Raw genomic sequence first — 27762 nt, forward strand, 5'->3', positions numbered from 1 at the left:
GAAGAGCAGGAACTCTCCGTGAGAATCTACGTGGGAGCCTGAAGGCGTCCCGACCCAACACATGGACCTCTGCAGATCTATCAGTACCTTCTTCTGCTCGCAGAAGACAGACCTGGGTTGGGTACCGTTTGCGTAGAACCACTGACTCAGTGCTCACAAGGGCTTTACTGACCGACGGCTGTTTGTACAGTGGGGAGCCTGAGGTCTGGGGTGGGGGCTAGGCCCCTCCAGTCCCCAGTGTTCTGGTCTACCCCTCACTCCAGAGCCCAGGCAGGCCTCTTCGGGTGCTTCCACTGGGCCTCGCGCTTGGTCACAGGGAATGGCCTTCGCGATGGCTGGTTTTTAACCTGTTGGTACTGTGGGGGAGGTAGGGTTCTGAGGAACAGAGGACAGTGAGGAGAAAAGAAGAGCAACAGAGAAACAAAAATAAAGTGAGGGCCATGGTCACAGGGAGTGGAATGTGTTAGGAACCCCCGTCACTTTTGAGAACCTCATGAAAAAGGTCAGAACCAGTCTGTTGGTGTGAGAAGTATTCATGTTGAAGAAGAGGGCACACTCTTAGGACAGGTGCTGATATGGCTGCCAATTTATTTCCCCATGGCCACCATCCACCTACGTCACCATCCACCTACGTCACCATCCACCTACGTCACCGCCCAGCCCAGGTACCCCATGACTTTCATCCCTTTCAGGAAATGCAAAGACTGCCCCACCTTGAAGAAGAGTCACAGGAGAGGAAGGCCCTGGTCAGACTCCAGGGCTGGGGCGTGACTGTCCATCCCGAGGGCCGTGAGCGCTGGTGCGCGCAGGACTCTTGATGTAGGGGTTCTGGGCCTAGCGGAGCGTCTGTTGACAGTCCGGCCCCAGCGTTCTCGGCCAGGCCAGGCCGAGCAGGGGCAGTGAGGACTACCTCCGAGATTAAGACGAGGAGAGGGCTGCAGGCAGGACCTTGGCCAGGCGAGAAGAGTGGGGAGTCCAAGAAATCCTGGACGAAGATTTCCTGCTTTAGTGGGACGCAGGTAGGCGTCAGGGTTCGGTCTCTGGAGGACGCTGGGCCCCTAAGCATTGGCTAGCACCCCCACCCCCATCTTGATGTCCACGCCCAGCAGGCGCTGTCCACCGAGGCGGCCAGAGCGAGTCCTCGAGGAACGCAGAGCTCATGGGTGCCGACAGGGGGCGCGGGCGAACTCCCGCCCGATCCGTCTGTGGGGCTCAGGCCCTGCGGCGTGGCCTCCCGGTGGTGGGCAGTACCTGCCGGGCCGGCTCTGGCCTTCGGGGCTCCACAAAACATCCGAGACTTCGGTGCAGCCATGCGCAACAGCCGAGGCCCCCCAGGCCGCCTGGAGCTTTGCCCTCCCCAGACTCACTGCGTTGAAGGGCTGTGGGTGCCCCGTGGGTACCCCTGGGCTAGCAGCCACCTTCCAGGGGCATGCAACCAGGCTGGGCACCACGGAGGGCCCCAGAGCAGGGCCAGGACGTGCGGTCAGGCTCCTTGCCTCCCTTGGCCCAGGCAGGCCGGCGGCTAGAAGGTTAGAAGGCGACTGTTACCTACATTCTCTTGGGGGGAGTGCCTTTTCTCCAAGTCCATATGGCTACTTCCTTTGGACCTGCTCAGCCCTGCTAGGCTCTTTGTCCGAGCTGTCACATATAAAGAATCACTTGACTTACAATAACAGGTTCAAAAGACGACAGAGTATAATCAGTTGATCTAAGAAGAATTGGAATGAAGAACACCCCACTGCTCGGGCTATCATCCCCATAGCGCTAGTGATATCACTGATGTGATTGCGATGCTAATTTCTATACAAGAAAAAAACCTTGTATTTTGGAATTTGTTCAAAGAGAATTTCAGACACATCAGATTGGAAAATGCCGACTGAATTCCTAAACTTTTTTGGGTAGGCAGGGGTTTAAAAAAACACCACTACAGAGATATGAACAACGGGCTTGAAGAATCTCATAGAACTAGCTTGTTAGGGAAACTGATTCTTTTCCCTGCTCCCCAAAGTCCAGAAATGGGAGAGAGGGAGGGAGGGAGGGAGGGAGGGAGAGAGAGAGAGAGAGAGAGAAGGAAAGAGAATGCGCTGGATTCTCAGGGCAGAGTCTGAGGGTGCAGGCAGGCAGGCGGTGACCAGGCCCGGTGCCTGCCCATGGATGGCATGCCTGGGGAGCAGGTCACCAGCTGCGAGGTGCCAAGGCCGGTGCCCTGAGCAGCTGGGTTGTGTCTGTGCCTGAGCCCCATCCCAGCTCGCTGCCCCATCGCTCCTCCCTTCCTGAAGTTTTCTGCACCTAGCTCCGCTCTTGGACAGGTTTGCAACCCAGTGGCTCCTTCCACAGGAAGGGGTGGTGATAAGGTGGCTGCGCTGTGCCTTTTCTTCAGCGTCACTTTTTATGTATTGTGGTGTCCTGCTTTAAAACCTGCCCGTCATCTTGGGGGAGCTGAGTTGGGGCAGGCCACAGCAAGTCTCACCTGAATCAACGTTTTAAGTATCCCCGTGGCTTGTCGTTTTGAATAATCAATCTGTCTCCATCACTTCTTAACCACGCTTAACACAGGCCTTTCCCTCCATCCCTCCCTCTTTCTCTCTCCCCCTCTTCCTCTTCCTCCCTCCCTCTCTCTTTCTCTCTCTTTGTCAACTCTTTTGGATCCTGTCTTTCTGCTATTAACATTCCCCAATGTCACATGCAAGTCTTTTTCTTTAAAACAAGCTTCTCATTGGTGTATCTGGATACTTCTTTTATTATTATTACTGAATCTTTTTTCCCCATAATGACACCAGGATCATTATATAATCCCATAACAAAGAGGCTTTTGAGGCACCAGCTTTTGTCAACTCTAGGACAGAGAATGTATAATTGCATTATTCAGCTTTTCCCCTTCTTCCCCCTCTCCCTGCTTCACAGAAACCAACCTCAGGCATCATTCACATCTCTCTCTACCTTGTTACCTTGTATTATTTACCAAAGGTTTGCCTTGAGGACCAGCACTTACAAAGTTGCCTTTAAAAAGTTATTTTGTTTAATAATTAAGTCCTGGAGCCCACCGCGTGACGATTATTCTGGACCCATAAGGCAGAGAACCTGCGTGACGTTTTTCTGGAAGTTTAATTACCGTATGCTAATTTCCTTGCCTACTACGTGATTAATTAAAATCATATTTTCATAATCATTTGGCACTAGTATTGTTTTAGAATTATCATGATCTCCTAAATAGTGTCTGTAAATAAAGTCGCCTCTAATGGCAGGCGCGGGAGGCGAGGCTGAGGACCTCTCCGTGTTTGTATCGCGGCGATTGGCAACATAACTGCCTTATTTACATTAAATACGCCACAAGGTTACAGCGCGGATCAACGTCATTTGATCGCTGATGACTCCCTTAAACGGCCTGGCTGTGACTGATTCTCCGCGTCCCGCTGTCCACCGAGATTCACCCGGGAGTTTTTTTCCCCCCAGAAAAGAAACAGACTTTAAATAGTTTCAGGAGCAGGTAAGAATTACGCTTTTTCCTCACCCCTTCTCCGTCTCTCCTCTCCCTCCGTGGCAATCTCTCTCCCTCTCGGCTGGATAAAAAATTCTTTAGTCAAAGGCAGGAATGCAAAGTAGTGACAAGCGAAAGGGCTGATATATGTCTCAGTAACGAGTCTGACAATCAGAATGTAGCTCTTGGAGAATAGATAGATTTTAATAAGTGTGTTTACATGAGCTCAAGGTCAGAAGCAAGCTGCGCTGTGTTAAATGGTTTCTTAGTTGCTAGACAGAGAGAAAAAATGGACGATCACACACCATTCTTTGTAGATTATTATATCAAGGGTTCAGTCTCTGGCTCATCAAAGCTAAATGCCGCAAGACCTATCTAGTTGCTGTGAATTATGCCAGGGCGACAATGGAGAGCGTTTTTAATGGTACAATGCATTTCACCTACCAGATAGGGGGAGGCCGAGCCGGGGACGGGGATGTCTGCGGGGCTGGGTGATGAGTATCAATGAACGGGGCGACTCTGAGCAGAGGCGGATGAAAATGCAGCCCGCCCTGCCCCGGCCGGGCTGGGGACAGTGCGCCGGGCTCCACCGGGCGGGCGGGCGAGGCGCACGAGCAGGGCGCCCGTCCCCCCTCAGCCCCGGAAAATGATCAAGTCAATCATGTGGACATGTTTCATTATTCATTGAACACAATCTTTTACAACGCTCCGTTTACGTGCCCGAGTTTGCTCCCGACGCCCGCGTCTCAATGTTTAAGGTAAGGAAAACAAAGGTGGGGGGATCTCTGGCGCGGCGCTGGGGGGTTGGCTGGTGGGGGGGGCGCGCTGGGTGGGTGGGGGCGCCCCGTGTCCGGAGGTGGCAAAGTGAGTTTGGACTCTTGGCTTAGCCCCCTCCCCTCCCCCTCCCCATCTGGGCGGCAAGGCCTGCTCCGGGTTCTTTCTCGCCCCATCGCGATTAAAAAATACGGTCTAATTAAATATCCGTGGTGGTGACGTTGGCGAGAGAAGCTGTCAGCGGGGGGGAAAAAAGAGGAAGAAGCCGAGAAAGCGGCAGCGGCTGGGCATCCATGGCGCTGGCGAACTTCGGCGGCGAGCAGGACCCGCGCCTGGGCTGCTGCTTCCCCCGCCCGCGGCCCTGGGACCGTTACTTTGAAAAGGAGTCGCAGGGCCTGGCGCCCGGGCGCGGGTGGGACCCCAGCCCAGCTCCCGGCCCACCCGCGCCCCCCACCCGCGCCCAGCCCTCGCGCCTCTGCTCTCAGCCCCGAGAAACTTTCGAAGGGGTCCGGGGTCGGATGGGGAGGGGGAGGCCGGGACCGCGCAAACTTCTGCGCAAGTGACTTTCCCCATTTTCCCCGGTGCAGGAGACGCGGACGCCCTTGCTCCCTCTCTCCCCTGGCAGCTTGCTGCGGGATCCGGCCGCCGCCTGGGGGACAGAGGGTAATTTGTAATTTAAAAAAAAAAAAAAATCAAAGTTAGCTGATGCTCACACTGTGTGAAAGTAGCGGGCGTCCAGGGCTGCGGAGACCTGCCATCTTGTGTGTTCACTGGCCTTCTGCGCCCCGGGAGCCCCGCGAGGCCCAGGCGGGGGCGCGGCAGGCCGGGGTGCCAGGGTCGGCACCCGCGACCCGATACACGCTGCGGTGCCGGCAGCACCGGTCCCAGCCCAGCGTCGGCCCTGGGGCCAAAGATAAAAATCAAAAAGGAAATAAGTAACAGGTTATGGAGGGAACCGGTCAGCTTGGCCTCGGAAATGAGGGCAGGCAGAGTGAGGGGTGCGGGCCCGGGGGCTGGGAGGCAGGGGGAGCGGGGGCCCAGGGCCTCTGGGAAGAGTGCAGTTTGTGGGGGGACAGACCCCCCTACCCCAGATGTATGGCTGGGGGGGGACAGTGATCTTTGCTGATAAACCTTTCTGTTTGCTTCAAGACATTTTTTGAAGATGAAGAAAGGAGGAAAACAGTCGTAGGCGGGACCGTGATGTATTTTAGGCAAAAAAAAAAAATAAAAAAAAAAAAATGGGGGGGGGAGCTTGTCTTTGATGATGGGTAGGAAAGTGTCCAGATCTCGATGCGCCCATCTGTTGCAGTTTTGCAAATAATTTAAAATATAGATATCTCTGTATAGATGGATATATGTGAAGCGGAAGGTGGACGCGCAAGGACCGGCAAGTTAGAAAAAAGAAAGGAAAGGGGGTGCGGGGTAGGGAGAGAGCTGTCCCTACCCCACCCCCAACACTTCCGAGGAAACTCCTTCAGGGCTCTCTTTGGGGACAGGTGGAAAGTTGTCCCCCCTTTTCACATCGGTATTGTGAGCGTCCCAACTATCCGCCCCTTGGCGAACGTGGACCTCACCCTGATCATTTGGGGTGGGGTGGGGACCGCGGGGGCAGTGGCCCGGCATGGGGGGCCCAGGCGGGGTTGGGCCGTTCCCGCCCCGCGGTCCGGCCGCAGCCCGGCTGGGTTTTGTTTGCCGGATGGATATTGTTATGTCTAACGAGTGCCTCACAGGAGACGTGATTTGTCAGCCGCCTTCATTTTCACTTTAGCGGAAAATACGGCGGCTGCGCCGCGTCCTGGGGCTTGCGGGGTTCAGGCGAGGGGCGCCAGTGGTGGCACTGGGGTGCGCGTGGGCGGCCGGCCGGGCACGGGCGCGGGGCAGTCGGCCGGGAGGGGCGAGAGCGCGCGGGCTGGCCTGGGGCTCCTCCTGCGCCTTCTCCCGGCTGCCGCCGCCGTGCAGTTTAGCGGGAATCCGACAGGGGCCGCGTTTGCTGAGCGCTTCAGGCCGCCGGGCCTGGCCTGCCGGTGTAGATGCTGGGAGGGGGTCAGGGGTAAGAGGGCAGGCGGAGAGGGCCTCGGGAAACGAACTGGGCTTGAATGCTTGCCACCCTGGTCTCCCGTGTCCCCAGCGAGTTGGGCGGCCCCTGGAGCCCTGGCCTTGGCGCCCCCGTCTCCAGCCAGGGCTTAGGTGAACTTGGGGGGGGGGGTGAGCGCACGCGCGTGTGCCTGTTTGTATGGGGGTGGGGTGGGGGTGGGGAGCTGGGAATGCACTGTTTTCTTTCCCGTTTGATAATAGCAACTGGATTCTTACTTTCAGACCGGCTTTGCTCACTGCTGGGGTTGGGAGGGGGCGATCTTTTCCCATCACTCACATCTTTGTTCATTGTTCAGAGTGGAAGGCAGGCGACTTAAAGAGACGAAAGAGAGGAAAAGGCAGGGAGGGGGTAGAAAGAGAGGGGAAAAGAGGGGGAGCGGGAAGAGGGAGGAAGAGAGGCTGGGGGAGAGCGCCCCCGCCCAGCCCGGGTCAGGGTGGTCGGTGAAACAGTAAACCCGCGCACGGAGGGTCGCCGGGAAAGTGGACATTACCGCTTTAATTAACTTCGCGATGCTTGGGCGGCGGGACCTGGCGTAGCCGTGACGCGCCCCCATAAATCTGCCGGGCCTGGGGCTGCTCCGAGAACTCGTGCAGTAGAGGCGTCAGATCAGCGCGCGCCTCCCAGTCCGGAGCCTATTTGCATAATTGGATTTTTTTCCTCCTTCTTCCTCCCTGAAACTTGTTTGAAAACCCAAGTGAAAGCCGCGAAGACCTGCACGCTCAAAAGCGGGTACCAAGTAAGTGCCCAGCCCTGGCCTCGCGCGCAGAGCTGGCGGTCTAGGCGCGGGGAGCCGCGCGCTGCCAGGCGGCCTCGGCCCAGGGCTGCTCGCTGGCGGGAGGGTGGCAGCCGCAGGCTCCTAGGCTCCAGGCTGGCAGCTTGCGCAACTTCTTCTTTTTTTTTTTTTTTTTTTGGTCTGCTGACTTTTCGGGGCAGGTGAGGCATTTGGGCCACGCGCGTACCTGTAGGGAACTCAGGACGGGATCTTTGGGGCGCCGTGGAGTTGGGCACCTCGGGTCCGGGGCAGGCAGTGAGTCCTTGCCGCCACGGAGGGCAGAGCTGCGAGCGAGTGAGCGGGGCGGGCTGCTTGTCGCGCCGCGCGATGGGCGCAGCTAGTAGCCAAATTCCTCCCCCATTATTTCAAGGTTTGTGTCCCTGGCTCTGTGTGTGTGTGTGTGTGTGTGTGTGTGTGTGTGTGTGTGTGGTCGCCTGTGCTTTAAAAAGAAAGACCAGCAACCCAAGCAAGAGCAGGGAGAGCTCCCACAGCCGGCTCCCATTTCCCTGGCATCATTTATGTCTGATGCTCCCAGACGGCAGCTTCTTTGCCTAAGACAGGGTCACCGACAGATTGACAATTCTGCTGGAAATGCCGTAAATGGTGTCGCCAAAATGTCGCTGCATTCATAAAATACTGACCCGTGCTTGATAAGGAAAGTGGTTTTATAGTACCTCAAATTTTATTAAAAACACATAGTATATTATTATTATTATTATTATTATTATTATTTGCAGTGTTCAGAACCTGGGAGAAAACTCAGTTGCGTGGGAGAAAACTGCCACCCTGGTTCCTGTTCCCTGGGAACTTGCTAGAGGCTCTGCCCACTGTCTCTCCTGGTAGGGGCAGGGGACTGAGTTTGGGGCCTGGGGAGTCACAGGGAGGCGCCCCAGGCAGCCCTCTGGCCTCTGCTTTGGGAGAGCCTCGGGCTTCTGGCTGCAGGCTGCTTTAGTTATGATGTCATTCTGATAGGGAGTGCAACTGTCTCCTGATTCCACCATTAACTGCGGGCTGATCTGCTTGGTGAGGATAGCACCGGCTGCCAGGCTTGGATGAGTGCTGGCCGGTGGGGCCCCAGGAATTCACTCCCCTCCAGAGGAGGAGAGAGCTGCAGGAAGCCCCACTACTGGGCCCCTGCCTGTGAACTTTGTAGGGCCTCTGTTCAGACACTGACATGGATGACAGTCTCCTGGACTGAAGGACCCCTGTTTGCCCAAAGTTTGGAAAACTGTTAGAAGGCCTGGATTTCCAGAACACACTTAATCTGATACAACTTGAATGCAGTTGTGACCGGGCAGAGGCATTTGGATCTGACACATAGCTGGGCCCCTGGGTCTCTCTGGGACCATTGCATGGAAGAAGGGCTTGTGACAGCTGCTTGCTACCTTCAGTCCCTTAACTGTGACTTTATGTTAATATCGCTGCAAGTAAACCGGATTTAGTGTGGGTTTTTAAATAGTGTACAATGATTTAAGACTTCTTTTGATTTACTGTTCAAATGAAATTTGCATAAATGTGATGAAAATGAACTTAACATCTGGGCATATGAAAAAAGGTTAGTACCTCATATGTCATTTGCAGAGAAAGTCTCTAAAATGCTTTCACCCTAAACTGGGTTCGGGGAAGTAGTTCCTGGAGACATAAGTGGTAATTATGGAAAACCTGGAGAAAGCGCTTTTTTCTCTTGGACCACTGCTCTGAAAACCCATCTTGTCCTGTGCTGGGGGTGCTTCACTTCTGACAGGCTGAGATCTCACAACTCAGCAAGTTAACTGCTGGCTGGGGCTATCTTCACAGAAGATTTTGGGCCGGTAGGAAGGGACATTCACACTGCTGTGGTCCCAGCCGGACGCCAATGACCCCATAAGGGAGAGGGCAGGGAGGTGGCCAGCACTTGCAGCCCTACTAAGCGCGGTTGCCCGTTGGGTGCTGGAGGCAGCAGTGAGATGTGGAATCATTGCCGACTGAGGGCTGAGCCTCAGCAAGCTGACCGCCTAGGTCGTCTGTGCTGCCTTAGATAACCAGAGGTAGTTCCCGAAGCTCAGACTATAAAATGCACGAGCTCATTCAAATGAACTCTGAACTGCGTCTTTCTTTTTGAGCAAGACAAGCGTATCTGTGGCATAAGGATATCAGCCTTCCCTAAATGTAGTTCCTCTTGCTCAGAAGGTGGCTATGAATGGCACAGGTGTTTTAAAGTGCCTGGAAGGGAGGGAGGAAATGACAGCAGTGGTGCTCGTGAGAATATAGATGAACTTTTTTTTTTTTTTTTAGAAGAGGTTCATAAAAGCAGAAAGCAAATAGATTTATTTTTCCAGTTTGAATAAGGACAATTATAGCTTTTTAACATCTTTGGATTTAGTGTTTTTAATAAGCCTTTTAAGTAAGCTGAAATATCAGCTTGCATTTTGTTCTCAGCATTATTTAAAGTGAGACTTGATGCAAGTTTAAAAGCAAAAGTGAGCTTTGTGCAGGTCACCTTTTGTCCCTGCTGAGGACACAAGTCCCCGACCTCTCGGTCAGGACCCAGAGCAGCTGAGTGCTCAGGCCTGTTTCATCGTGTCTCCAGGTGAGACCTGACGCCATCTCCCAGGCTGTGCAGGCTGCCTTGTGGAGTCTAGAAGCCAGGCACAAGCTCACTGCTAACAGGGGCTTTCTCTGCGTGCTCCCTCCAGGACACGCCCTGGCAGGGCTGCGGACAGACCGGCGAAGAAGCAGTCCCAGGGCCAGGGGTCGCACTGTATGTCTTACCTGGCCGTGTGGTACCTGGCTGGGAGTTGTTGGTGGAGAGGCCTCTGTCAAGGAGAAGCCTGTTGCCCAGGTCTGGGCTATTTTGCTGGCACCGAGTGCCCTTCGCGGGATGAGCAGCCGAGCTGAGCCCGGGAGTCCTGTGTGCAGTCAGATGGAGCTAAGCCAGGGAGTGGCCCACTGGGGCCTCGCTTGGGGTGCTTCTGGCTGTAGGAGCGTGTGCTGGGAGGGTGTTACCTGAGAGAGGCACCTGTTCTGAGATGCTTTCCTTTCCCCCACAGTTGCACTGCCCAGGGTCGATTAGTAAGTTTGTAAGTGTGTGTGGCGGTGGGAGGGAACACAGTGCTCAGAAAGGGCCCCCGGGGACTGGAAGCCACCTTTCTCGATCACCTCTCTTCCCAAATGAAGGCAGACATGGCTGGAAGCCGCCTCAAGGAAGTGGGCCCCCCAGCAAGCCACCTGGCCTGAGCCCAGCAGTGCCTGAGGGTGGGAGCGGGGCCCCCCTGTCCAGTTTATGCCATCCCCAAGCTTCTGTTGACTGTCTGGCATGGGGCTTCCTTGTGTGGCAATCAGGGCTGGTTTCGGCTGGCTCCGTTGGCTGTTTGAGGGTCTGTGCCCCCACTTTTACTTTTAAAAAATGATTGTAGATCGTTGGTCTTTCTCTTATACTGGGGTCTTTGCTGATACAAAGGGCAGTGAACACTTGGCTTTTCAGAGCCTCTGAGCCCGCTGGAGGTCAGTCGTATGTGCCCGGAGACACGAGATGCAGGATGAGGCTTCTGGTTGGGCTAACCTGAGCATCATTTCTCTAGACCAGGTTTGTCAGCAGTGACACTGTGGACTTGAGCCACTTGTCATACAGGCTGTCCTATGCGTTGGAGGGTATGTAGCAGTCCCCTGACCTCTACTCTCTAGATGCGAGCAGCATTCCCCAGTTGTGGCAATCAAACATGTCTCCCCACGTTTCCATATGTTCCCTAGGGAACACCAGGCTCCCCACAGTTTCCATGTGCCAGGCCTTGTCCTGGGTGTCTCAAGGGGCACAGGGAGGCCAACCCTCAGGGAATGCATGGGTCTGTGGGGAGACAGATGTGTCACGATGCCCTGAGATCCTAGGAGGTTGGGCCCTGCCCCGAATGGGGGCAGACGGGTGGGGTCTGAGAGGAGGGAGAACTCCCACAGTGGAAGAGCAGGGGGTGGGGCTCAGCGCTGACTTTTTCTATCCGTTACACTGTGAAAATGACCCTGTGGGTGACAGCTGTGTCGTGGGTCCCCCCCACCAGGATATGTAAACCAAGAAGTGGAAAGCCACAGCTCTGAGGCTCTGAGCTGAGGCAAGCTGGCATCTGCTGGCAGGGTGACGATGGTGGTTAGTTTGGGGCATATTTGTGGTAGATGTGGGTTCTAAGCGCTTTACTCATTTAATCCTTGCACCCTCTTTATGAGGGCAGGTGCTGTATTTGTCCCAAGCTTCCAGAAGGGAACCCCAGGCACTGAGAGGGGTGGGTGGGTGGTGTGTCCAGGATTGGAACCTGTCCAGTCTGCCTCTAGAGTTGGCATGCTCACCCTGTGTTCTGCTGTGCAGCACCCCTTCTGACCTGCATCCAGCTGTCCGTCCTGGGGGCACACTCCCCACAAGTCACCTGTGATGTTTTTCACCGACGCAGGGAGCTCATCCATAGCCTCCTGATGCCAGGCTTGGGGGCTTCATGGGCAGGTAGACAAGATCCAGGGCACCAAAGCAAGGACCTCCAGGTGGGTGGCCGCAGGAAGGTGACACAGATAGACGCCTGAAACGAATGAAGAGATGCAGGAAGGAAAATCAGTGTGTAGGCTTCCCCTTTTCTGCACCTACCTGTTCTAACTCTGTGGCTTTACAGTGAGATAGTGAAGTGCCGTTTTGACGCAGGAAAAATGATCCCCGTAAGCTTGGGCTGACATGGACGTGAAGGTTTCAATAAAGGCATAACAGCTTTGATTGCCTGAGCCCCGTTTAGCTGGGTCTCTGGTGACCGAGGCGGGCTCCTCTCCTGCCTCTGCCTCTCCCTGCTGGTTCTGCAGCCCCATGCCAGTCTGCCAGCTCCCATGGCTGCATCGCACATGTCGCTATCACTCTGTCCATCCGTTTGGGACCATGAGCCCCCTTCACGATGTTTTAGCCTTTTGTTGTTTTTACCAAATCACATGTGCACGCGCACAGGATAAAGGAGCTCTATTTACGTCGTAAAAGCCAACCGATCGCATCCCCAGAATTGACACTAATCACGGCAACACCCATTCAGCCGTCATGATACTCATGTTCTCACTTGCACGCTGAGGTTCCTGGGTCATTTCCATTACTTGGGTGCGATTTTGGTTCATGGAGGCCTAGACCGGAGGGCTTGGCAGTAATTCAGTAAACGACTGTGCCCCTGGTTTCCGGGCACCTCTGTAGGTGTGCGGAGGTGGCCAGCACATACCCTCCTGCAGCGGCCGCCGTCCGGTGCTGGGCTCCTGGCAGGCCCCGTGTTCTGCACCCTGGATGCCTCGTTTATTTACTCCTTTCACAACCCAGTGAAGGCCACCCCTCAGCGCACCTGCACCAGTGGGCAGCCTGAGGGCTGTGGAAACTTGTTGCAGCCACACAGCTCCGCGTGCCCAGTGGGATTAAAATCGGCCCACACTGCTCACCTCTTGTGCGCCCGCCTCCTCGTGCAGCACTCAGACAGGAAGGACTGTGACAGAAACCATCCTTCCCAGTCCCATTAATTTGCCTTTAATGCGAAAGTTAAAAATGTAAACGGGAACTTGCTACTTGGAGAACATATGCATCGTTGTAAATTTGTTTCCAAGAGGGAGAAAATATTTGGAAACTGTATCAGCTAAATTGTATCAATTATAGAGAAGCAAACAGATCTCAGACCACATAGATATTACACATGAAATTTAATATGAATAGCTTGATTATTTAATTTTATCTTTTAAAATATCTAGAAACATGAATTCTTTATTGGCTGGAGAAACAAGTGGCACATGCATGTAAAAAATTCTGAAAATTCTAATTCTCGATTCAAATCTGTTCAAGTCAAGTCAGGCAAAGTCTTCCAGATTACTACAGAAAGGCTGTCACTTCTATGAAGCCTGTTGAAAGGGCTGAGAAATCTTACTGAAATTACAGCTGAAGTGCTTTAATTATTTTGCTTTTGCGGCCAGGGCTCCCAGTTTGGTTGGGGGTTTTAATCTATTGATGCCAAGTGGCTATTTCAGCAGCCTGGAATCTGCACGGAGCAGAGAGCATGTCACTGATGAAACATGGCTGGGCCTGCTCATTAAACTCAGTGCAACATCTGAGAAACTTTATTCACAAGTGTTCCCCCCCAACCCACACACAAAGAGGGTTGGCACTGATGGGTGGCAATGCCGTGCCAGTAGCCCAAGAAGAGTTTAAAGGTGGGAAAGTGTGGTGTGAGACTGTAGAGAGGGAGCAGGCGGCCACAGGGCCCCAGGGCAGGATTTACTGTGCCAAGCTGGACCTCCTGGTGGTGGAGGGGATGGCGGAGGCCTGCCCCTGTGCTGGTCCGATGGCGGAGGCCTGCCCCCGCGCTGGTCCGATGGCGGAGGCCTGCCCCTGTGCTGGTCTGCAGAGCCTCTCTGCACCTGTCACTCTGAGCCTGAGGAGCCCCAGCCCTGCCTGGACTCTCATGGACTCAGAATGCACCGCTTCTTAAGCAAAAAGTCAGGCGCTGTCTGCAGTTCTTTTCTGAGATCATGAATTTGACAACTTAATATCTATTTTCTGTATGTTTTTTGTTTTGTTTTGTTCAGTTCCTCCGCCCCCCCGCCCCGCATTTCTCTCTTTTCACCTGTTTTACCCTTCACTTACGCACTCTGAAAGTATATTGAAAAAGCTTTTGTTAATGTTTGGTGGGGGTGCATCAGTATTTTAGTTTCATTTAAAAATTCTCATCTAGCATATTTTGGAGGCAGAAGAAAACAGACAAGATGACACAAACGTTTGCGTCACCTACAAATGTACTGATTAAAGCTGTAAGGTAGCGATTTCCCCTTTCATAACAGCTGCCACCCCAAGGAAGACACAGTAGCTTTCTAAGTGCGTGACAACTGATGGGCTCAGCCATGATCTGGTCATCTGATTGGCATTTCCCATGACACTGCTTCTGTGATGTAATGAGCGACGATGAGGCCTGGCTTTTGGGGGGATGTGTGTGCCGTGCCTGTGGGCATGTTTATTCCTTCATGATGGTTGTCTGCTGAGGTCAAGTAATACAGTGCAGATAATAGAGCTTGTGCCGTTCTCAAAACCCTCCCCAAAGAGCTGGCTGCCTTTTGACACTCTGCCCTTTTATCTCACGGATGCAGCAACTTGAGCCTGCGTTTCCCCTCATGTCTTGGGTTGACAGGAGCCTGCTCGCTCTGCCTGGATCAGGAGCCTGGCTGCTCAGGGGAAAAGTGCCAGGCTTATGTGTGCGTCTAGGGGGCCGCGGGGGTCTACTGCCCAGAAAACTTTCTCCCTTTACATGATGACATTGCTCAGATAAAAATCTCGTAATTTTTGTGTGTGATCTCCAAATACCACCTTCAATAAAATAATTTGTTCATTGATCTAAAGAATGAGCAGTTTCCAGCTGTTTCATTCCTCAGGACAGACTTTTGAGTTGGAATGTCTCTTTGACTCACTTCTGCTAGAGGTCGCCTCCTGTGGAGGTCATTGTGAAGGGGCCAGGTGGCCTGGGGAGGCTGGGGACGGGAGCACTGCCTTCTCTGGGAATCAGAGGGCTGAGCAGGATCCAATGCAAAATTCTATTATGATCATGTGTGTTTCAGCGTTTAGACGTTTGTGCTTGTCCGTCTGCTTCTGAAAGGCCAGCGAACTGAGTGGTTGCTGGATGGGGGAGCCAAGGGGCTGTCCCCTGACTAATCTCTGCCCTCAGCTCCTGTTAACCCTTAGATCCACACCAGGGAGCTGTGCACTTTCCACTGACTGTCATACGCCAGGAGGAGGAGACTGAAGGGGGAATTCTTTGTGTGCATTTTATTTGCTAATTAGATTTTTTTTTTGCAAGGGTTACATCGTACATGCATTGCTTGATTTATCAATATCTATAAGTTAGTTTTTTGCATAATTTAATTTTTAGGGATGTTCCCTCCCTCATTCCATGATTAAGATGCTGATTTCATTGAGCTGGAAACATCAAGTTTGTAAATGAGGAAGAGCTAGAAGCCTTTTTTTTTCTGTTTTGTTGTTAAGCCGTGTGACACAGAGATAACGTACTCGGGCCATTCAGACGGGACCAGCTCCGCCAGTTACCAGCTGATTGTGAGAGGGCGTTTCTGCTTCCAACCTCAGTTTTCTCGTCAGTAGAATTGGAATAATTCTTCCGACATAATTGAGTCATCAGGATTAAAAGAGAAAAATGATTAATTAATGAGTCCAGAGACCAGCAATTCAACAAATGGCCAGCTATGAGTTTTACATGTTTTAGACACTTTGTTAAATATTTTAGAAATGAAAACCCCACCGAAAGTAGTGGGCATTGGTCATTGGCAAAGCCTGGTGGTGAGGCCCCAGTCCTCCTTTGTTCCCCTGGCCCGTCTTGGGAGTTACTCACCTGGGGATCAGTGAGTATCCGTGGATTGATTTCCTATATGTTTCAGATGATGCATTTTAAAGGGTCAGCTGAGTTCACGGAGGGGTACAAGGTGGCGGTGAGGTTTACGTCTCCTCTAAACAAACATTCTCACTCCAATCATTCAAATGTTAGCACCAGGTTTCCAGGATGCGCGCGCACACACAGAGCCTACTGGCTGTTGGAATCTAGATGAGAGTGAGATGGGCCTTGCTCTTCTTCCTTTCTCTGGATCAGAGTCAAAGACCCCAAGGAGGCACTGTCATTCATTCATTCATTCATTCATTCATTCAATCTTTTAAAAGATATGTATTAAGTCCTCCTGTGTCCTAGGCAGGGTTGGTACTGTGAAGAAGGGCAGGGTCACTTTGGGTCTGTTGTATTAAGAACCAAGTGCACGTGACAGCAGTGACAATCCCGTAGGTTCCAGGTTCCAGATTAAACACACACCTGTCTGTATCAGAGTCGCATCTAATTTGCATACTGGCCCGCACTCCCCGGGAGCCCAGTGCGTGAGCATGAAGAATAAAATGAACACACTGATCCTGCGGACACGCTTTCAGATGAGGCCCCTATGGGGGGGGGGGGGCTGGACCTCAGGCCTGTACCTCCCCATCCCCTGTAGGATGGGGTTCTGGGTTCGCTTCCCTCCCTGCAGGGGACTCCAAATCTATCACAGAAAGAAAGTGCCAGCCATTCTTTGAAAGTAGGATGTCCTAGAGATGTCATTTTAAGAGACAAGGTCCCAGCTTCTTGGGGGAAATTCGAAAGGAAGGTCAGGTCCTGTGAATAACCCTCCGGCATTTATTTATTGAGTGCGTGCGTGTTACACAGCGGCCTTGGGCTCTGAGATGCAAGAGATCATTTAACTTAATCCTTAGGACACTCTCTGCTTTTTGATGGAGAGAAGGGGGCTGACCCGTGTGGTGTGACTTGCCCAAGGTCATGCAGCTGGTAGAGGGTAGTGCTGGGCTCTCTCTGAATGGGACCTGTGCCTGTGACCTGGGGCTGCACATGTCCTTTGCACTGGGGCTCGTCACATCTGGCCTGGACCTTCTCTGGAGATGAACGGGTCCAGACAGACTTGGCCTCGTTTGCTGTCTCTTCCTGAGGTGGCTGGTGTGTGCAGTGGGAGCTGCTGTCCTGTCACACTCCTGCCTTCACATCTGTCTCAGCAGTGCCACCGTGCTCTGCAGCTCACTCTCAGACTTGTCCCTCCTGCAGATACTCACTGCGCTAGACACAGCGGGGGACTGACACCCACGGTTCTCGCAGCTGTAGGCACAGTCACACGAGAGAGACACAGTATTTATCACGTCAGCTGTGACCATGAAGACTGAAGGAGGAGAACAGAGGGCTGTGGGGAACTCCCTCCTCACTAGGTGGTCAGTGGTGTTCTCCGAGGACCAAGGGCCAGGCAAGCAGAGGGTAGGAAAGACTTCCAGGCAGAGGGAACAGCATGTGCGGAGGCCCTGAGGTTGGCAAGATCCTCATGATATGAGGAGAAGAAGGAGGGCTAGGGCGGCTCGAGCTGGGGGTACATGGGTCCCCAAGGAAAAGCGCGGTCTTCGTCCTTTGTATGGGGAAGAGGTGTCTGCTGGTGGGGACTGCTGCCTCACTTTGCTGTGAGCACAGCCGGCTGCGAGCTGTTTCCTGCGGGACAGGGTCCCCTGGCTGCCATGGCCTTCTCTTCCTTCCGCCTCTCCATCCATTCCTCTTCCCATACAAATCATTCATTCATTCTGCAAACATCCACTGCACGTGTGTTGTGCTGGGCACACAGAGAAGTTAGAAAACAAAGTGAGTTGCAAAGGCAGAGAGTGAGAAAGCTCGGTTAATTCTCGTTTCCGTTGAAATTCACGAGTGGCTCTGTAATGCCTGGCTCCACTCTGCCACTGTCCCCCACCCCAACTCTAGGGGTGTCCCCTGGCTACACAGCTCTCTGGTGCCTAATTTGGTTCCACTTGTTCAGACCTCATGTAGTGTCAGGGGAGAGAGTAAATCCTGGGTTTTGTTTTAGCTTCTCCAAGCTCCTCTCCTGCCTCATGTTACATGTTTCCTCCCATCCTCCCGCCTGTGCTGTTGTCACTGAGTGTGCCTGTGTCAGGCAGGTGGCCAGACACTCGTTTATGTCACCCGTGGGTCCAAATAGGACGACCTTTGCTGTGGAGCTTTGCAAGCTCACGCTTCCGTCTCATGCCTGGACCTTTTGATTCATTCCTTACACGATCATAATGGTAACTTTTACATCAAATTTAAGTTTTTAGTGGAAAATGAAGTATGTCCTGGCTCTCAGGATACTGAACTTTTTTCCTCATCATTTGGTTTTAAATGGTTAAGTAAATTTCATTAAATAGCTGTAAACATTCCAAATGCTCCTGCATACATATCGTATTTCACATCATGGTAACTTCTGTGTAAAATATTAAAATGTAAATGACTCAGTAGAAAAATTATGGAAACAAATGCATGACTTTTATTACATTTTCCGAAAAGTTGCTTAAACATTTCCCCTTTCTTAGCAAAAACCTATGATGAATTAAGAGGAAAAGTGTTTAAGGGCACTAGAAAAAATAATTCTTTAGAATAAAGGAATTGACCTTGGTATACAGTATCCCCCCTATTTTTTCTGTTCAGCTCTGTGAATATATGTTGGTTATTGTCCGCAGATCAATTTGATTATTACCAAGTAATCTGTGTCAGCATGGAGATAATGGTTGGAATTTCTAAGCTTTAGTTGGAATAATATTTTACCCAAGTATATAAACGTAGATCTAAATGTATATGTATCTTATGAAATTTGAACCAACAGTTCTTTTCCTCTTAAGAAATATTTTAGTCTATAGTAAAAATTGTCCAAGAAGCATTAGCATTTTATTTCAGTCTCTGTCATGACTTTCCATAGGATTGTTCTAGATTAATCTTGAAGAGTGACACAAGATTCCTTTTCTATTCTAAGTAGCAAATAATGTAATAATAACAAATGATAACTCTAATGAAAACATTATACTTTTCTCCAACTAAGAGAAGAGTGCCAACAATAGGTAGGATAAAATAAAATCAATATTTTGACAGGGTTCTATTATGTCTGGCTCATTAATTTGGAGAAAACTTCTGTCTTCAATCCTAAATCACAAAGTGCCAACAAATAGTAGTTTTAATGTCTCCCCTCGTCCCAGTGCATATAATGCTTTGCAAGTTATTTTTGGAGCAAAATGATTTTTGATTCTGCAGATGTATAGAGATTGCATTGTGTAGGTTTTGTCTTAGGGAACAATGCAAAAGTTTTGCCATGTGCAATTTGTATTCAAGAGACGGTCCACTCCAAATTCTAGTTCAGCACAATGTTACAGGGTTTTTCATGTCAATGAATTTGTATGTGTGTATGGGTGTGTGTCTGGAGATCGTTATCCCGTCGTTTTTCACACTCACACACACACACTCACTCTTAAAGGCCACGTTCACTCATGATCATTAATTTCACCCAAAGTTTCACTTATCTTGCTCTTCAGTTAGAAGAATCTTCTAGAGGTTCTGATTTCTGAGGACTGATTGTCACTTATTCAGGCTCCTATTGACTGGGCCCACGTGATGGGAGCGATTGATCCGCCTCAGACCACGACTGCTAATTTTCCTTTGCCGCCGTGCTTTCTGCCTCGCCCCTTCTTGAGTGCCCCACATTCTTCACACAGAGCTTAGCACACTCCGAGCCGGACCCCCCAGGTACAGTGCTGTTCCATTAGTGCCAAACTGCATCTCTGACTTGTGCAAAAGGTATTTGTATCACCACCGTCCGTCCTCCTTTGTTTTCCAGAGATCACAAAAGCCTGGGATTTAGAACAGCAGATAAAAACATGCAGTGCATATTATTGATGCTGCTTTAATTGTCTTATCGACAACTCACTTGAACTTGGAGAAGCATGCTAATATTTATCATCCTGAACTCATGTGCATTTTCTTGACTAAAGCCATAATTACAAAAGAATTTCCAAACTCAGATGCCTGCCTGCTACTGCCTCACCTTTCCTCTGTTTGGATAAGCAGCTCCCCTGCTCACTGCCCCTGAAGCTTTTCGGTCCTCTGGATGCTTCTCCCTCTAGGGGTGATCTGGCTAATTAACACCTTGATCAGCACCTGGCCTGGAAAGGAGGCAGAGATATGACCCAACCTGAGCAGTTGCAAAGAGGGCAGTGCCATCCGGCCTTGGGGGTGCCCAGAGGTTTTTGTTTTTTTGAAGAGACAGCTGTTTCTTTCCTTTCGGAAAATGCCAGTCGACCACATGAGATAGATTTAGCACAGGTTGAAGCTGGAATTGAGGCCACTGAGCTGGTGAGGAGGCGCAGATCCACTGGAGGAGGGTTTTATAAGCTCAGGTTGATGGATGGGCCATCGTGGGCCAATCATGTCGACCGTGCTCTCCCTCACCTCCCATCTGCCCCTCTCTCTTCCACCAGGCGCTGGTCCCACTGGCCTCGTCTCAGGTCCTTGGACGTGCTAGAGTTGGTCACACTCGAAGCCTTTGGCATCGCTGTTTCTTCTGCCTGGAACCCTTCACCTGGCCTCTTCTGCTCACCCTCATGTCTCATCCAAATGCCCCCTCTTTAGAGACACTCCTCCTGTCCTGCCTCCCTCTAGTCACCCTGTTACGTCCTAGCTCATCATCCTGGTGTATCTTCTTCCCAGGATTTACCTTTATAGGTTCCATCAATTGTTAGCATTCCCGGCTGCCTCCCTCCACTGGAACTAGACCCCAGGGCCAGACCCTTGCGTCTTCTGGATGACACAACTTCCGGTACCTAGAACAGTGACTTGCGATGGCAGCCAATGAGTCAATATTTTTTGAAAGGATACTACTTTTCTAAGGAAAAGTACAGATTTGGGAGTTTGCCCTTGACCCTTTGAGACAATGTTGCATCATGTAACACGCTATCCCGTGACGCGTCTGTTGTCCCTTGTTAGAGATGGTAGCTGCAGCTCTGGCTTCGTCCTCAGTCCTAAGAGGTTGATATGATAGAAATTCAGAAGGGCAGTTGTCTATAGAAAATGTATTAGTGTTATTGCAAAGGTTTTCTCCCCGGTGGGGCACTGCTCAGTCAAGGGTGTTTCTTCTGGCTCTTGTTCTGGCCACGGAGGGCTCTTGGGCCGTCCCTGCCCGTGCACCTTGTCCCACGTCGGCCGTGCCGTCTGCACCATGGGCTCGCCCTTGACATCAGTACGTTGGGCACGGAGAGTCCTCGTCTGTTCTTTGTCACTGCTGAGAGCCAGCTGTGTGGGGCCCTGATTAACACAGACCAAGTTGTTCGTTAGTCGCTGAGGCAGCTCTTGATGGGGGTCCCCGGGCAGAGCAGTTGTGGAGCCTGGAGGAGATGCCGTCTTGACTCCCTGATTGGTGAGGCGCTCATCTGACTGATGAGTGAGGTGGAGTAACCCCACTGGCTTCAACAAGACACTCGAATCACAGAGGATGATTGCAGAGGGGAGAGGGGACTTTCAACCTATGTCACATCTTGTTGCCCAAGTGACTGCCATCTTGGGACGCTTTAACATGCCGGGCAGTCTGTTTTCTGGAAGCCTTGGAGATGCTCGCCTTCCTTCTCCTGACAAGTCAACAACCAAGAATTCCACAGAAAAAGAAAAGATGGGCTGAATCTGGGAATGATGATGTCACCTGTGTGCTCCATAGAATCCTCCCGCTGCGTAACGTTTCTCCACCGTCCGTTACTTGTTTCCTCTGTGAGCGAAATAGAAACATGGTTACCGTTTCTCAGGACAGCTTCTTCCCTTAGCACGCCTGCACCCTCCCAGCCTTGCACTGTCGCCACCCCACCCACAGGGTGTCCGGTACCTTCCAGGGGTTCCAGATGGGAGAGGAAAGTAATTAAAGTAAACGTCAGAAGAGAACTAGGAAATAGGTCCTTTGAAAAGATTTAAATAATTTCCCAGTGAATTATTTGTGATTTATAGACCTCTTGGGCTAAAAACTATTTGCTATCTAGTTGTTTTTTTTTTTTCCTTTTCAATTCAATGAGTAAAAAAGTCTGCTAATTATTAACAAACAAACAAAAAAACAAAGACTGTAAAAGTACCGGGGTGGGTAGCTTGAAACGCAAAGCCAAAACTTTTGGGGAGTGACGTTGTCGTCATGAATGTGCTCCTTGATCAGGTGGAGTGAGAAACCCTTTGGTTGCTTCTTGGGGAATTTTTGCCTCTAATTAAGGAGGGAATTCCACCTCCCAACAGAGGGCTGGGGAACTTGGCTGTGCCAGCTCTCCATCGGGATTTTGGCAGTGGCGTGGTCATGTCTGCCTCCCAGCCTTTCTCCCAAGGGTCTCCCCGTCTCCAGCTTCCTGCTTTAACTGCTGTGTTTCAGCTATTTGATTGCATGAATGCAAATGAAATAAGCACTCCTGGGTACCCACTGTGTGGCCCCGTGGCTGGCAGTGTCCAGTTCAGACCAAGTGCAGGGTGGAGAGACAGACCTGAGTCCTGACCCCTGCTTGGTTTGTCACTTGGGTGACTTACTACTCCAGCCGAGTCTGGGTGTTTTTTGTTTGTTTGTTTTAAATCTGTAAAATGAGGAAGATGTGCCTGACCAATCGCTCTCGAACTTCGGCAGACAAAAGAATGGTTTGGGGGGCTTGTTACCATTCTGATTCCTGGGCCCCGCCCTGAGTATCCAGTTTTAGAGATGGTACGTTTGTCCGTGGACCTCGGGCTGGTCCAGGTGGCCCTCTATAGTTCTGCTGTGACCGTTTCTGAAAACCTGGCGAAGCAGTTATACATTAGCAAAACTTATTTATTGCCTACTTGGTTTTCTCCGGTTTGTCCTAATTTGGTGACATTTTGTACAATCAGAGTATTCCTGGCCAGAAACCACAGGGGTAACTCTAGATGCTTCTCCTGAGGACCTCTCATTTTGCCGGGCAGGTGACAACATCAGAAAGCTCCACTCGGGGCAGTAGGAGTCCCACACACCCTTTATTTGACCCCAGGCCACTGTGACTTTTTGCTGGCGCCTCAGACACCCAGACCAGGCAGAACCGACTGGCTGTGTTCATGCAGGAGCCGCATGGTTGCTGAGGCCTGGTGTTTGAATCCAACCCAACAGAAAATGGCAGAAGATGACGAGGGACTTACCACCCTTTATCGACAGCCTCATCCATGATTTCATGAATGTGTAGCTTCAAACAGAAGAAAACAAAAACACACATCCGTCTAAGCTTGGGTGGCTAATAAGTGTTCAGGCTTCTGTGGGTGAGGTTGGGGAGCTCTTCCAGAAAGGTGCAGTGCCAGTGAGCAGAGGTGATCGACACACACTCTTCAGGTTTCCTCTCATAAACTCCTCATTCCACGTGAGGTAGGAGCGCCCTTCATCACGCCTAACGGAGCACGTGGGCTGGGCGCTGCAAGTGCTTCTGCAGAGGCTGTGACCTGCGACTTTGGCCAGCACTGCTGCCGAGGCCACCTTCTTTCTGTTAGATTCATCCTTAGCATGGACAACCCTTGAGCAGATGGATGTCTATAGTTCTTTTGCCTTTTTTGCACCCCTCCCCAGAAGTTTGGTGACATTGAGCAGGAAGAACGAATCACCATTTCGTGCCAAATAAAAGCGCTCAGTTTCCTGCCCAGGGTGGGTCTCGCCCCGTGGTCTTTGCTGTGCGTAATTAACATGTGCACACACACTTGGTCTTAAAAGTGCCCTGGGTGTCAGAGGGACCGAAGCACACCGGCTGGTTTTGTGGGCTCGCAGTTGCGTTGGGGAGGCCCTGCCCGAGTTTCCCTGGAGAAGCTGGCTGTGTGGATGAAGTGCCCTTCTCCCTTCCGCTCCTCAGAAAACACTGACTCAGGGCAGAGCACTGAGCTTCCAGACAGTTGGAAATGAATGTCGCAGCACATCTACACGTACTAATGCTGCTGGACATGGGAAACGAGGGGGCGCGGGGGGCGGGGGGGCAAGGCCGCTGTCCACTTCGCTGGGGCACGCCTAAGGGAAGCCTCGCGGTACTTTCTCGCCAGGTCTTCGGAAGTCCTGGGAGGTCGGGGCGTGGTCTCATTTTCCAAACAAGGTGCCTGGAGCTCAGAGCACAAGGTCACTTACCAAGCCTGTGCTCGTGGCAGGGCGGCAGCCAGTGGGAACCCCCCACCCCTGCCCACAGAACATCCCTTTCTCACTGTGCTGTTCATTTCATGGCTGTGATGACTGAGATTTGGTCAAGGAACAGAGAGAGAAGGAGCTGCTGGGTGCCCTGGAGGATGGCACTGGCTGCCCTGTGCCATCTTGGGGTAGAGGTGGAGGCCAGGGTCAGCAGCGTCCAGTCACTTTTCCTGGGGAAGGGTCTCACAGCGCGATCACCAATCACCAGCAACTTAGTTCCTATGTTACCCACTGCTGGGAATGTTTGGGGGGACAGCCTTTAAATGGTTTCTTCTCTGGGCAAAGACAAGCACTTTCTGAATCTGCCCTCTTGCCAAGTAGGCGAGATGTAAGAACATGTTTTCTATTGATTTTTAAAAGCAATTCAGGACCCAACTGGTAATAATAGGTGTGACCTGTGCCGTTTTCCAGGCAGTCACAAGCAGCTCGGAGCCTTGTTGTGCGACTCTGATGTTTGGGATGTGCATTCTTTGAAGATTACTTCTAAAGCAAGGCGTCCAAATCCTTAATTCACGATTCTGTCTATTCCTGTGGTGTTTACATTCCACTATGGCAGCAGATCACTGTAAGAGAGGACGATGAAAACGCACTTTTAAAAAGGGCTTTCTCACGCGGGCTTCCTTCAAAGACCCTGCCGGTGCCCTCTTCTGGATTCTGGCTCCATGTTTCATGTACAGGGAACATAGACATTAGTGGGTGATGCAAAGCTGTGTCACATTGTTGTGGCACATTCGGGCTGAGCTCTTGGGGCCCTGGGCCTCGGGTAGCAGGAGCTGGTGTGACATTCGGGTTTCAGGCAAGTCCCTGGGGCATCTCTCTGGAGCGCCTTCTTGTGGTTTGTTAAAGAGCTTTCCCTGCCCTTTGCTGGAACTGGGCTCTGAAAGGGTCTTGGGGAGAGAGGCTGGTGGGGCTGATAGATTTGGCCGGTGAGCAGAGCAGGGCTTTGCTAGGGCCCGGACGAGAGGAGGAAAGCTGCTTCTTCTAAGAGAGGCTTGGAGCTTTGCAGCCTGAGCGCTCAAGTAACATGTGGACGCAGGCCCCGCTGAGGGCTCCGGGTTCCTGGGACACTTAAACGACTGCGGTTCCTCCCTCCTTGACATCCTGCTCCCCTGATTCCAAAGGCACATAGTAAATGGAATGACAGTTATTTCTGATTTTTTTCCCAGCTCTGTTTTGATCCTTTTTTTTTTTTTTTTTTTTTGAGGGAATGGTATCAAGTGTCAAATACTTAAAACTGCAATTTCATTTTGTTGTTGTTGTCGCTGCATTTTGGGAGAGTCTTCAAGGCATGTGGTCCGTCCATGTCACCCAGAGGTTTGCTTAGTGGCCTCTCTGGTGAACGTTTGGAGCTGATCTACTCCCCACCATGCCACAGGTCAGTCGCACCTGGACACTTAAGGCGCTCTGCTGTCAGGGAGCATAGCACCTGGCCACCAAGCCATCTCTGGGTCACCTTGTGTGTCAGGGATCAGGATGGGGACAGTTCTGTATGCGGTCCTGTGTCTGAGTTGTAGGAGGCCAACCAGAGGCCATGTCTGATGCAGGTGGCGTCACCCGTGCGCTGTCTCCTCTTCACTGACTGGACAGTAGAAATCTGCGTGAGCTAGTGGATGACGTGTGGTTATGGGGGTGTGGCGGCAAAGGCACCGGCTTTGCAGTTGTCGGCGCACTTTTTCTATAACATGGTGAGAAGCCGAGTGTGAGCAGGAGCTGACACAGAGGCTGACACCATCCCTTTAAAAACAGGCTTCTTAACGTTTTGTTGACCATTCAAAGGACAGTTTGGCCTTGAACTTAAAAAAGCAACAACAGTTATTAACTTCTTCTACCTTTAAAAAACACTTCCTATTCCCTTTAGGGAGCACTCCCTGACAGTTTTGGTGGCCCTGGCTGGCTTTGGCTATGACGACACACCATCTCCCCATGGCCCTGTGGTGCGTCAGAGAAAGCTGAAGCAGGGTCCAGGGTGTGGAAGAGGCAGGCACATGTGTCACGAGGTAGGGACATGAGGCTGTTGTCCCTTCCATCTCCTTCAGGTCAACAGCATTCTCAAGGCCCATGCAAATCAACTCTGGGACTTTTAGTGTGTTTTATGCCTACCTGTGTTAAATAGACTTGAGAGACACGTGCCTCACCTTTCTTTGAGTAAACACAACCATACGCATCCCATGAAGTGTGTGACACCTGTAGCTGACAGCATTAACAGTCAAGTATAAAGGTGCCCAGAAAATGGGGAACCCTCGTTGGCACTATGGCAGGGCTAAGGTGTTGAGGTGGGATGGAGACCAAGACAGGCAGATTTTTGGTCAGATCCAAGGTGGATCAGCTTGGTATATTCCAAAGTATTTTATTGTTCCTATGTAGGGCTCAGAGAGGAGGGGGATTCTCAACTGTGAGAACATTTAGAACATCTAATTATTTTAAAAAGTTGCTGTGATGCTCATAAAAGTCATTGAATTTTAACTCCATTTATTTTGTGGTACTTTGAAGAAGGTAGAGAATATTTTGAGATGATAGTGATGATGGTGGTGATGGTGGTGATGATGGTGATGGTGATGATGGTGGTGATGGTGATGGTGGTGATGGTGGTGATGATGGTGATGGTGATGGTGGTGATGGTGGTGGTGATGGCGGTGATGGTGGTGGTGGTGATGATGGCGGTGATGGTGGTGGTGATGATGGTGGTGATGGTGATGGTGGTGATGGTGGTGGTGATGGTGGTGATGGTGATGATGATTGTGGTGATGGTGGTGATGATGGTGGTGGTGGTGATGATGGTGGTGGTGATGGTGGTGGTGATGGTGGTGGTGGTGATGGTGGTGATGGTGGTGGTGATGATGGTGGTGGTGGTGGTGATGGTGGTGATGGTGGTGGTGGTGATGGTGGTGGTGATGGTGGTGGTGATGATGGTGGTGGTGGTGATGGTGGTGATGGTGGTGGTGATGATGGTGGTGATGGTGATGGTGGTGATGGTGGTGGTGATGATGGTGGTGATGGTGGTGATGTGGTGATGGTGGTGGTGATGGTGGTGGTGGTGGTGGTGGTGATGGTGATGATGGTGGTGGTGATGGTGATGATGGTGGTGGTGATGGTGATGATGGTGGTGGTGATTGTGGTGATGGTGGTGATGGTGATGGTGAGCAGTGGAGAGTTGGGAAGGTGTGACATCTGTTACTGAGGCATGCCCACAGTGCCCATCCCAGTTGGGACTCGTGCCCTATAGGTGCGTCTTCACCCCTTGGGACCCCTCATTTCATCAGCCTCATGGCCACAGGGAGACCCTCCTCATCCAGTGTGGACAAGGGCCTTAGCCGGTGTTTCCAGAGGGCAGTAAGAATGATAAATACTGTTAATATTCAGAAGGAAGAATTGATTTAAAAAATGTGCCTTTGATTCACTAATCTCTGACATTGAGACATTTTTTGAAGTCTATTGCTATAATTAGAATTCTATAAGCCATTTTATGTCTCTATCAAAATTTTAAGAGACATAGAAAATTTAAGGTTTTTTTGGGCTTACAATTCATCATATCAACGCCAGTCATTTTGCAGTGTGGGATTCAGCGGGAGCAGTATTTTGGGGCGAGGGACTTGGTTTGCCACTGGGGCTGTGTCGACAGCAGCCAGTTCCCTGCCCTCATGCTACACTGCAGAGCTTAGGTTTAAAATGTGCTTATGAATTGCATCTCTGCCTTGTTTTGATTTGTTCTTTGCAGCTGAAATGTGGGGCTGGATGATCCAGCAAGCGTTGAACGTATCCTTCAGAACCTGTGACTTGCGCGCCTACTGGCTGTGCTGCGTGTGCCCTGGGTGGACAGGGCTGGCAGGGAGGTGTTGGACACTTGGGGGACACTTGGTTTCTGGGGTCGTGGGGGCTCAGGTGAGTCACGGCTGAGCTTGGAGCTGGGCGATTGGTGGCATGCGGCTCGTGAGCCGTGTGTGAGGGCCTTCCCTGAGTCATAGGGGAGGGAGACACGACTGCAAATAAAAGCTTCATCAGATTAGTGAGTCAGAAAAAACACTAATCCCGACCCGATGTTTCATTTCTCCTCTTTTTCTCCCTACAGCAGACGCTGTTCCTGTTCTTTAAAAAAAAAAAAAATCAGTTTGCAAA

The 27762-nt window shown here is 51.4% G+C and overlaps 1 protein-coding gene across 1 annotated transcript in view; it reads left to right on the forward strand.

The window, feature by feature from the left end:
* The first annotated feature begins 2894 nt into the window (after nt 1-2894).
* ZNF536 (zinc finger protein 536) overlaps nt 2895-27762 on the forward strand; it is a 382760-nt gene continuing 357892 nt past the window's right edge. The window contains 1 exon segment of the mRNA XM_074314979.1: nt 2895-3487. The gene's annotated coding sequence lies outside the window, so the exon portion shown is untranslated.

The sequence above is a fragment of the Rhinolophus sinicus genome, linkage group LG11 (assembly GCF_036562045.2).
Source record: "Rhinolophus sinicus isolate RSC01 linkage group LG11, ASM3656204v1, whole genome shotgun sequence".
Taxonomy (NCBI): Eukaryota; Metazoa; Chordata; class Mammalia; order Chiroptera; family Rhinolophidae; genus Rhinolophus; species Rhinolophus sinicus.